The sequence below is a fragment of the Pseudophryne corroboree genome, chromosome 1 (genome assembly GCF_028390025.1).
Source record: "Pseudophryne corroboree isolate aPseCor3 chromosome 1, aPseCor3.hap2, whole genome shotgun sequence".
In the NCBI taxonomy this organism is placed as follows: Eukaryota; Metazoa; Chordata; class Amphibia; order Anura; family Myobatrachidae; genus Pseudophryne; species Pseudophryne corroboree.
In genome coordinates, this window is record NC_086444.1 from 797,496,440 (window position 1) to 797,506,320 (window position 9,881).

At 43.1% G+C, this 9,881-nt stretch overlaps 1 long non-coding RNA gene and 1 pseudogene across 1 annotated transcript; one reads left to right on the forward strand and one right to left on the reverse strand.

Annotated features, from left to right (window-relative positions):
* Positions 1-214: 214 nt before the first annotated feature.
* LOC134950644 (5S ribosomal RNA) lies at positions 215-333 on the forward strand (annotated as a pseudogene).
* A 2,067-nt stretch (positions 334-2,400) lies between these two features.
* On the reverse strand, positions 2,401-4,188 carry LOC134947226 (uncharacterized). Its single transcript, XR_010182540.1, has 2 exons — positions 3,702-4,188; positions 2,401-2,678 (listed from the first exon to the last, which is right to left on the reverse strand). It is a non-coding gene; the product is annotated as an uncharacterized LOC134947226 (long non-coding RNA).
* Between the last annotated feature and the right edge of the window lie 5,693 nt (positions 4,189-9,881).

Sequence of the window (9,881 nt, forward strand, 5' to 3'; positions counted from 1 at the left end):
ACATCTAGCATATACTGATTGTGTACTCTTACCCTAAAAAACTTACCTTTATCTTCATCTGCAGCCTCAAAAAAAATGTCTTATATCAGCGGACTCTCATTTATGATTCACAGGTGAAAACCTGCGTCTAACGTAGACAACAGATCCGCATTTGCCTTTTTCTGAAATCTCTAATCGGTGCACACTCATTGGTGGGTCGACCAATTGCGTCAAAAGTTACTACCATACCCCACCGACAGAGCCTGATCTCGTCCGATCTTGGAAGCAAAACGGTGGTGGGCTGGGTCAGTACCTGTGAGGGAGACCCCCAGGGAATACCCGGTGTTGTAATCGATGACCCCCTCCGACCAGATACCAACAGCAGGATCACCACTTTTTCACCCCCCCCCTTTTTCTTTTCCCCCTTCTCTTCTGTTTTTCTTCTCTTTTCTGCTAGATATCCAAAGCCAAAAAATTAGCAAAACTTATTGTCTTGTAAAATACGGGGGCAATTAGCAGGCAACCCCAATATATGTATATAATTCTGCTACGACACATACTCTTGATAAAACTGGTCCGATTAATTTTGACCCATTGAGGTCTCATTAAAACAAGCTTCGCTTGTACTGGTTGGTTAGGAATGGATGTAGAACTATAGTGTCTACATCCCCCTACAAGTCTTTTGGTGATAGACTAACCAGAACATTTCCAATTTTTTGAAGCACTTTGAGTGCACTGAGATATAAATATATCCTATTAACCAAACATGGTGGAGTATAAGAGTGAGGATTTATTTTAAATGAATTAATAAAAGCTATGTTTTAATCTACAATCATACGGAGGAGGATGCGGAATCACTTCAGAACGACTTAGTTAAATTAGAAGCATGGGCAGCGAAATGGAGAATGCGCTTCAATACAGACAAGTGTAAGTTAATGCACTGTGGTAACAAGAACAAAAATAACACCTACATACGAAATGGGGTAACATTAGGGGATTCTGTACTGGAAAAGGACTTAGGTGTCCTTATAGATAGCAAACTAAGCAGCAGTACCCAAAGTAGGATTGCAGCAAAGAAGGCTAATAAGATATTAGCATGCATAAAATGGGGAATTGATGCAAGGGACGAGAGTGTTATACTCCCGTTATATAAATCACTAGTGAGGCCACACCTTGAATATTGTGTACAATTCTGGGCACCATACTACAAAAAGGATATCCTGGAGCTAGAAAAGGTTCAGAGGCGGGCGACCAAACTAATTAATGGCATGGAGACACTAGAATACGAGGAAAGGCTTGCAAGACTAGGCATGTTTACACTGGAAAAGAGGAGACTAAGAGGCAACATGATCAGCATCTACAAATATATAAGGGAACAATACACAGAGCGGGACCTGTTTTCGGTTAGATCAACACAGAGGACTCGTGGACACTCGCTCAGGTTAGAGGAGAGGAGATTCCGCACAATACAGCGTAAAGGCTTTTTCACGGTAAGGACAATACGTCTTTGGAATTCCCTGCCTGAGGGAGTTTTAATGGCAGACTCAGTCAACACCTTTGAGAATGGGTTAGATAAATTCCTAATGGATAAGGATATCCAGGGTTATGGTGCATAGTCACGCACTATAGTTACTAGAAAAAGAGGGATAGAACGCTATGGCAGACATCAGCATCAGTCAAAATTTTAGACCAAATAATCCTGCATAGGAGACCACAAATAGGTTGAACTCGATGGACAATTGTCTTTTTTCAACCATAGATGCTATGTTACTATGTATGTAATGCATATATCCGCCGTATATGCCGGTTATCTGTTTGTCTTCACACAGAAGGACGTCCCGCCGAGTATCTCCATCCACAGTCACCATTAGTATCGGGACTTACACCCACCCCTTACTGGTGATAATGGAATATTTTTTTATATTATGAATAATTATCATAGTTATATATTTAGCTAGACATACAATATATTTCTCACTACAACTACATTAAATAGAGACAAGAATGCACTGAAGACAATATCTTTGCTCTGGCTCTTTAATGATGTAAAGATTAACTACCAGGTATAACCACAGTAAGCTGTAACCAGTAGATGTTGGCCATGGAACATTGTTTTTATGTACTTACCTATTAGAGAAGGTGAGAAAAGGTGGAAAATACACACTGACAGATTTCTGCAGACTTCAAAAAAGAAAGGTCGCTCCTTTTCGATTAGAAGATTACAGAAACCTCTCAGTGCATATTTCCCCCTACTCTAATAGGTGAGTGCATAAAGATAAGAATCCATGGTTACTGGTCAGCTACTGGGTGAGCCTCCGTAACAGCGGCGGAGTTACACAGGGGCCTACAACAGCTCTATGACCTTCGTTAGCGTGTCTTTAAGCATTTCAACCTTCAGTTTTAATAAGGTGTTTTCTGCCGCTAACAAGTTGTTCTCCTCGACTAACTGTTTGTTAATGAGATCGAGGACTTTAATCTGGCGATCCTTGTTCTTCTCACTGGGAGATAGTTTTTTGGATAAACTGCCATCAGAGTGATCATAACCCACTGGCTTGGTTGGAGGCATTTCTTCCTCAAGCCTGGTATGGCGAGGCAAGTGGGCATCTCTTCTCTGAGCATTCCAGCTCCTGTATCTTCTGCATGGACAGCAGGCAGTTATCGACTCCCACAGTGTGATCATCCATCTCGGGGCCATAGCGCTGATGTGGAGAAAGATGAAGAGTAGACAGTGTTAGATGCCTTGCAATGCATTTACAATTGTAAGTAACATCTACTACAGTATTTAGGGATATACATTCATATTTAAGATCAACTAGAACCTGAAACTGTAAGCTGTATAATAGCCTTTCTGGACAGTCCATTTCACCGGTTACTATTATACTTATGTAAGCTGAGAACACTTTCATTGTTGGAATTTGTAAAATCATCTGCGGTGTCCGACATAAACCTACTTTCTGCCTTCCCTAATATTTTCAGACTTATCAAACCTTCTAAAGAGTATAAATGGAGCTGTTGCCCATAGCAACCAATTATCTTCTAGCTAATATTTATCTAGTATACTCCATGCAATGATACAGTAGTTAACATCGGATTGTTGCTATAGGCAACACCTCCCATCATTAGAAGGGATGAGAGATCTCCCCCTAGATTACTATTAATGGTGGCCATGTATTGCTGATGTACTCTATGGCTCAGTGTGTAATAAGGAAACCAGGAGAGCGGTGAGGATTTCTCAGTACATAAATAGCTCCGTAGTTTGGTTTCAGCGGCAGAAGATGAAACCATCATGGAAAACCTCAGTGACCACTATAATAAACTAACATACACATGTATAATACAAAACATTTTAAATAAAACATGATAGTATTATTTAAATAAGCACCAGCTATGACATAATTTCATTTTCTATGTATTTGTTTCCAGTTTAATGTGCAGTATCTGTATCCTATTTTCTGTCTTATTAAATCATTAAAGCAATCATTTCTATTCCCCTCTGATTCTTGTTGCCCATTTATCAATGATTTTTAGCTGTTTAAAACTCATTCCGTATGATAAATGTTGCTCCAGACAATCAGCTCCCAACTGTCATTTTTAAACACATGACAGCTGGGAGCTGATTGACTGGAGCACATATGCAAAAGGTTTTGAATAGCTGATAAATGGGCATCTAAGTCTGCTGCCACATCTAACTAAGCTGCCCTTGTCTTTGTCCAGTTACTAACCTCAGCCAAGTATGTTTCTCCTGCCAGTTGTTTCTACTCCTGCCGGTGAGCTTTGTGTCTCCAGGTATTGAAGGAGAATGAGGGAGGCAGCAGCCAAGCCGGGATATAGGCAGTTGATACCATTATGACATCACAGCATGACCTCACAGACCCCACCAGGCCAGCCAGCACTGGTTCTTTCTGGTTTGAGGCCCATTATGACATCACAGCATGACCTCACAGACTCCACTACACTGGCCACTGGTTTGAGGCTCCTGTCTTTTGTGTGACTGACATAAGGGAAATGTGATATCACTCCTTATTTAAAGTTATTACATTCACATTAGAATATGAGTTATTATTTTATGGCAGGGTTTCCGTATTGATCTTTGATTATGTGTGACTTTGTATAAACCCAATGTTCACTGTGCTTTCATTGATTTTTAATGTTACAGTGTATCCGCAATAAACTCAATTAAGGATAAAGCACTGCTTATGGCACTGACCTCAGTCAGAAGTATTAGGATTCTGTTAGTTAAACATCGTATTGGCCATAAAAGTCAACACAACATCTCTCTCCCTTCCCCGTTAGGCTCTGAGTGAAGCTATGGAAGGTGGTGTTACTTCATGCTGGCTGCTCCCCTGCTGTTGCTGCCTGCTGAGGTGCCTCTCTCATAGTGAAGGGCTGGCCCCATTTTTCTGTGCCAGATTCTTAGGGCCTGGTACGGGTGTCCCCTATGACCCCTCCTGTCGTCGGGCCTGCATGTGTCTCTGTGTCTGCTTCTGTTCGCAACCATGTGGACACAACCTTGTTTTACTTGGCATAAGAGACATTGGAGGGGGGGGGGGGGGGTTAACTAATTACAAATGTTCCCTTATGCCAGTGGTTTCCAAACTTTTTTGAATCACGGCGCCCTAGAATATCAGAATTTTTTTCACGGCACCCCAGGCCAAAAATTTCTTATTTAGAAATTTAGACAGAAATATTACATTAAGTAGATCGCGTTTATATGTCATCCTTAGGGTCAGTTGTGTGGTGAGGGACAAGATTTTCTTCTGTTTGGCCACATATTTTATGACTGGCAGCCACCAGCACTGGTTTTGCCTATTATATTGACCATGAATAATTTGAATTGGTCCTGGACCACCAACACAGGGCACCCCTGCAAGTGTCCCAAGACACCCCAGGGAGCCACGGCACACAGTTTAGGAACCTCTGTCTTATGCAGCGCACTTGCACTTTTATAGGGGGCGTGGATATGTCTCCTGGAATTGGCCACGCCACCCAATGCCCGCGCCTCATTCAGATCTCAGCTTCCATACATGGCATATATCAGAATGCCTCAGCCCTCCTCCATCCCGTCTCTACACAAGATGATGTTGGTCTCACTCTGCATCAGCATAAATATATCTGTGCAATAATACTGTGACCACAGTAAATAGGGTTAGATACAGTATAAATTATTATCCATTAGTCACACCTCATTACAGTCTGTAGCTTTGTCTCAGAATAGGTAAAATACATTGTTATTGTTGGATTGCACTGTTCCTGCTCTGCTTGGGCCTGCTTAATATTTTAATTAGCCTCTGAGCAGGAATAAAATACTTTTTTTATATTGTAACATTACTTGTTTCTGGAAAATGGACTTAGAAATAGCTTATTTCATTACACTTGAATAATGTAAAGTGAAAAAAAAATTGGAGTGATTGAGGGGTCTATTTATGAAGCAGTGAAAAGTGTGGAGAAGTGAGCCAGTGGAGAAGTTGCCCATGGCAACCAATCAGCATTGGAGTAACATTTATCATTTGCATGCAATACAATTGTACGGAGCAGCTTATTGGTTGCCATGGGCAACTTCTCCACAGACTCACTTCTCCACTCTTTTCACTGTTTCATGAATAGACCCCTTAGCTTTTTCTCTGAAGCCACAAAACCATGCTGTTGTTCAGAGGGAAAACACTCTGGTTTGTTGGTGCAGCACTTGCTCTGAGGTTGGATCAAAGGGGAAAGGGCTGCAAACCTCATTTCACAACACCCACCATTGTGCATCCTCTTGTGCATGCGTAGGTTTCCTTCTTCTACAGCACAGGGGATACCTGGGGGGGGGGGGGGTGTTTGTTACTGTACTTATGTTTTCTTTTGTTCCAACTGTTGTACCGAAACCGTGCTGTTCTACAGTAAATACTCATACAGTATATACCAGTGGTATGTGTCCCCGGCGTGGTTGGGGAACATCCAAAACTCAGGGCCCCTTAGAACCTTTGGGCCCGCTACAGGTGTCCCCTTAGTACCCCCTGTCATTGAACCAGACCTTTATGCAGGCATAACCTACGACATCACTGACTGGTTCCGCCACTGGTCTGCATGTTACACTGAGTATCATATACAGTATATGTCTGCATATTAGTCTTGGCACCAGATAAATGTCTGCTTAATAAGTGATACCTAATATGGCGTATGGCAATTATGGTATATTAGATTTTCACAGGATAAGGATCAACCAGGGATCTTTGTAACCCAGTCGTGCGCCTCAATCGCAACTGTGGCTCAGCGCGCACGGAATCTGGACGCATGTGCATTGAGACTTAGACGCATGTGCAGAATAAAAATAATCACTCCCCTGAGTCCGACTCAGAGTCAGGCCCAGTATATTATTTCAAGCCACAGACAGGCTAACTTTATAATTTGGAGACATCAGGAATCTGAGTCATTGGAAATGATGGAGAATTTTGCATGGAACACAAGCAGGGACAGACTGGGGCCATGAAGCAGCCCCAGCACATCACTGTGACATGCACAGCAGTCACGCGCATGACAAGGGGGCCATGGCCATGGTGGAGGGGGCGATTCACAGGGGCGTGCAATGAGTCGGGGGGGGGGGGGGGGCGGTCTGGACTAGATGCAGGCCCCCGTCTTTCTGTATGAAAGTGTGATATCGCTCTAAAGTGGGTTCGTAGCTGAAGCTCGGTCGTCTTCGTGTTCGGCCGTATCCCCTCTTCAACGATGTCGAGGCCAGCGACTATTCTTACCGTCACCTGTAAGGCTGGGGCAGAAGAACCAGGAGAACCCCGGAAGGACAACCCAAACACAATATACTCAAGGACCACTACACATGGGGGCGGTGACAACCATTTATTGCGCCGAAAATATCAGTCACCGCTATAACTCGATTCTCACTTGGAGCAATTGCATATATTAAATATCATCTCAATACCCTATCTCTTTCCCTGAGTCGGCTTCCTCTCTTCTCCCGCGGCCGTGCTCCCGTGCGCCGGATCACTCTCTGCCCTCCTCCTCTTCTTGGCGCGCAGCTTCCCTTCCAATCCTGACACTCCAGGTTCCCGCGCCTGGGCAGACCAGCAGTACGGTTCTCCTGGGTCCTGGTGCCCTCCATCACGGCTCTTCCCGCATGTTGTTGCTAGGCAACTGGGGCAGGGGATCTCGACACTGTCAGTGCCTATGTAGCTGACAGGTCCCTGCAGGCAGCGCTGGCTGTTATGAAAACTAGTAGGGGGACAGTAGGGGTATCCCACACGTGGGTACCACAAAAGCAGCCAGCGTCAGAGCAGAGAGTCGGAAGGCCGTGCTGCTTGGCCAGTCCCGCTCTCTGTGTGGTCGTACCGGCCCATCGGGCCACTGCCATTTGACAGAAGTACAAAATGGCCAGTCCAACCCGGAACACAAGGTACTGTCTTAGAACATGAGAACACATTACAGCCTTAGGGGTCTATTTATTAACATTATTTTTACTAAAATAATGTGAAAAAAAGGTGTTTTCACACCCTTTTCACATTATTTTAGTATCACCTGAATGTATTAAAGGGCATTTGGAGCAGTTTTCATGAAAAACTGCTCCAATCCCTTTAATTCACTTTTTTTTAGTAACCCACATCGCATTCCCCACCAAAAATGTGATAAAATACCGCAGTGTGCCCTGTGATAATCTCACCAGCTCAGGGTTCACAGGGCAGCACTGCGATAATGTGGCATTTGCCCTGCTTTCTCTGCCCCTGGCAGAGAAAGCTGAGCGGGGACCCGGCGGAGTGATCAGCTATGTGTGTCCGATGGACACACAAGCTGATCACAGTGTAAACAGTAAAAACATCAGTTTTCATAAACAGTCCTATACTGGCTCAACTACAATAAATGTACATCATGGTGTGGTAGACTTTTACACATTGAAATTTTGCAAGGACAAACATTGCTGAGTATGCTTGTGTGTTGGTATGCTACTGTTTTGTCATTTATACATCCATGATGTATATCATTTGATATGAAAGTGTGCTTTTTGGAATTGTGATGTAATAGGTAATGTGTTTTTATTTTAAATTTGCATTTTGAATCTGCATTTCAGATGGTGCCATTGGAGATCCCAGAAGCCTGGCAGGCATCGTTGCCCGGATGCAGGCACATTTGGAGGCCATGTTGGCCGAAGTTAAAAATTTGGCACAATTAATTTAAAAAAAAAACAAAAAAAAATATGTTTATAAAAAGCTTTAAACAAAAAATGTTGTAAAAAAAAAAGAAAAAGAATTTACTGTTATACGCTTGTGATGTTTTTAATGGCAAAATATTAAAGCATATTGCAAAGCAGAAATTGGTTACCTAACAAAAAAAACACAAACAAATTACGAGTTTAAGTCTTATTTATTACATACAAATTAGGTTAGTTAGTAGCTTATTTTTGTAAAAAACATGTAAACACATACATTCACACACTAAACATCCTCACCAAATTATGCTAATTACATTTATGTGTGGCACAGTTTACACATCTCTTGTACTTTTTAAAAAACAAACATGCTAATATCCAATTATGCCTACAAAGTGTTCTTGAGGTATTCTTTCCTGACTTAATTGGTCATGCACACAATCAATTATTACACTAATTTGATTTATAATTGAGGGACGCTTGCTGAGTTTGAATTGCAAGGTGTCATCTAAATTAAGAAAAAAAAACCATTGCTGTGCGTTTGTTTGCACAAAACTTAGCACATTTAAGAGGAATGCGTAAATCTACAATGAGTTCGGATTTTTACGATGAGGAGTGTGCGTATGCGATGGATTCGCATTAATGCGTTGTGATTTGGCATACGCCTACTTTCTGTAGTACTGCGTACGAAATAGCAAATGTACATTGGGGCGGATGTTTGCAGTTTTACAAAATAATCGCAACTTTGTGAATATGTTATGCGAACGAAAAACATAGCAAACAACTCGGAATGACCACCAATATCCTATATCCTTGCTGTACCCTCCTGTAGTTTATGCTCGTATGACCATCAGTGTGTAACAGACTGCGGTTCAATTACTCTTTCCTTATCACTGACTGTCATAGATGGCTCACTGACTCCGGTGTAGTGTTCTGTATGAATCGGAGGTCTATATCGCAATACCGTAAATTAATTATCTGTATACACCGAGAGGGTACCGTAACTCTGTGTCACCTCGAGAAATAGCTGAAAAGTCTATCTGGGAAAACGAAGGCAGCATTGAGTTAAGGAGCTCACTAACTCTGATTACTGACAGGCTGCTGTCTGGGAATGTCACTCTGAGGGGAATAGTTAGAAAGTTAGCTGCCATCCTTATACGGTTCTTTCTATGCAGAGTTAAGCTCTTTACAAATTTATATCAGGGATAGCTCTCTTTTCTATACTGTGCTGGTATGAAACCTTATTGGCTAAAGGTCTGTGGCTGATTGATGCGATGTGAGGACGTCCCTGGACAGTTTTCTCTTATTATCTACTAAATGCTTTTGTAAGTGACGTGACACCTCTTTCCTTATATGCGGACCATACCTCCGCCTCCTGCCGTCCCACTTGCTGCTTTTACTAGACTATATCTATTAAGCCTCCGCCTTCTCCCCTGGCCCGTCACTCACTGTTATTCTGCCTCCCTCCTTCCAGTCAGCGCGACCCGCTGAAGATGTCAGCCGGCAACTCCGCTGTCCTCCGCTTCGCTCAGTCCCGGCTCAGCCAGACTCTGTTCTGGGCGGTCTCGATATGGCTGTGGAGAGCGGTGAGTCCTTTGTTTGGATCCCCTGCGGCTTACCTCTTGACCCGGCTGTCAGCTCCGTCTCTAGCGCGGCAGCCACGTTTTCACTCCTGTCTCCTCTTCTCCTCACAGCCGCCCCGCCTAGCGCTCGAGCCCCCCTCTTTTTATATCCTTCAAGGTGAGGTGCCCGTATCTGTCCTGCCAGC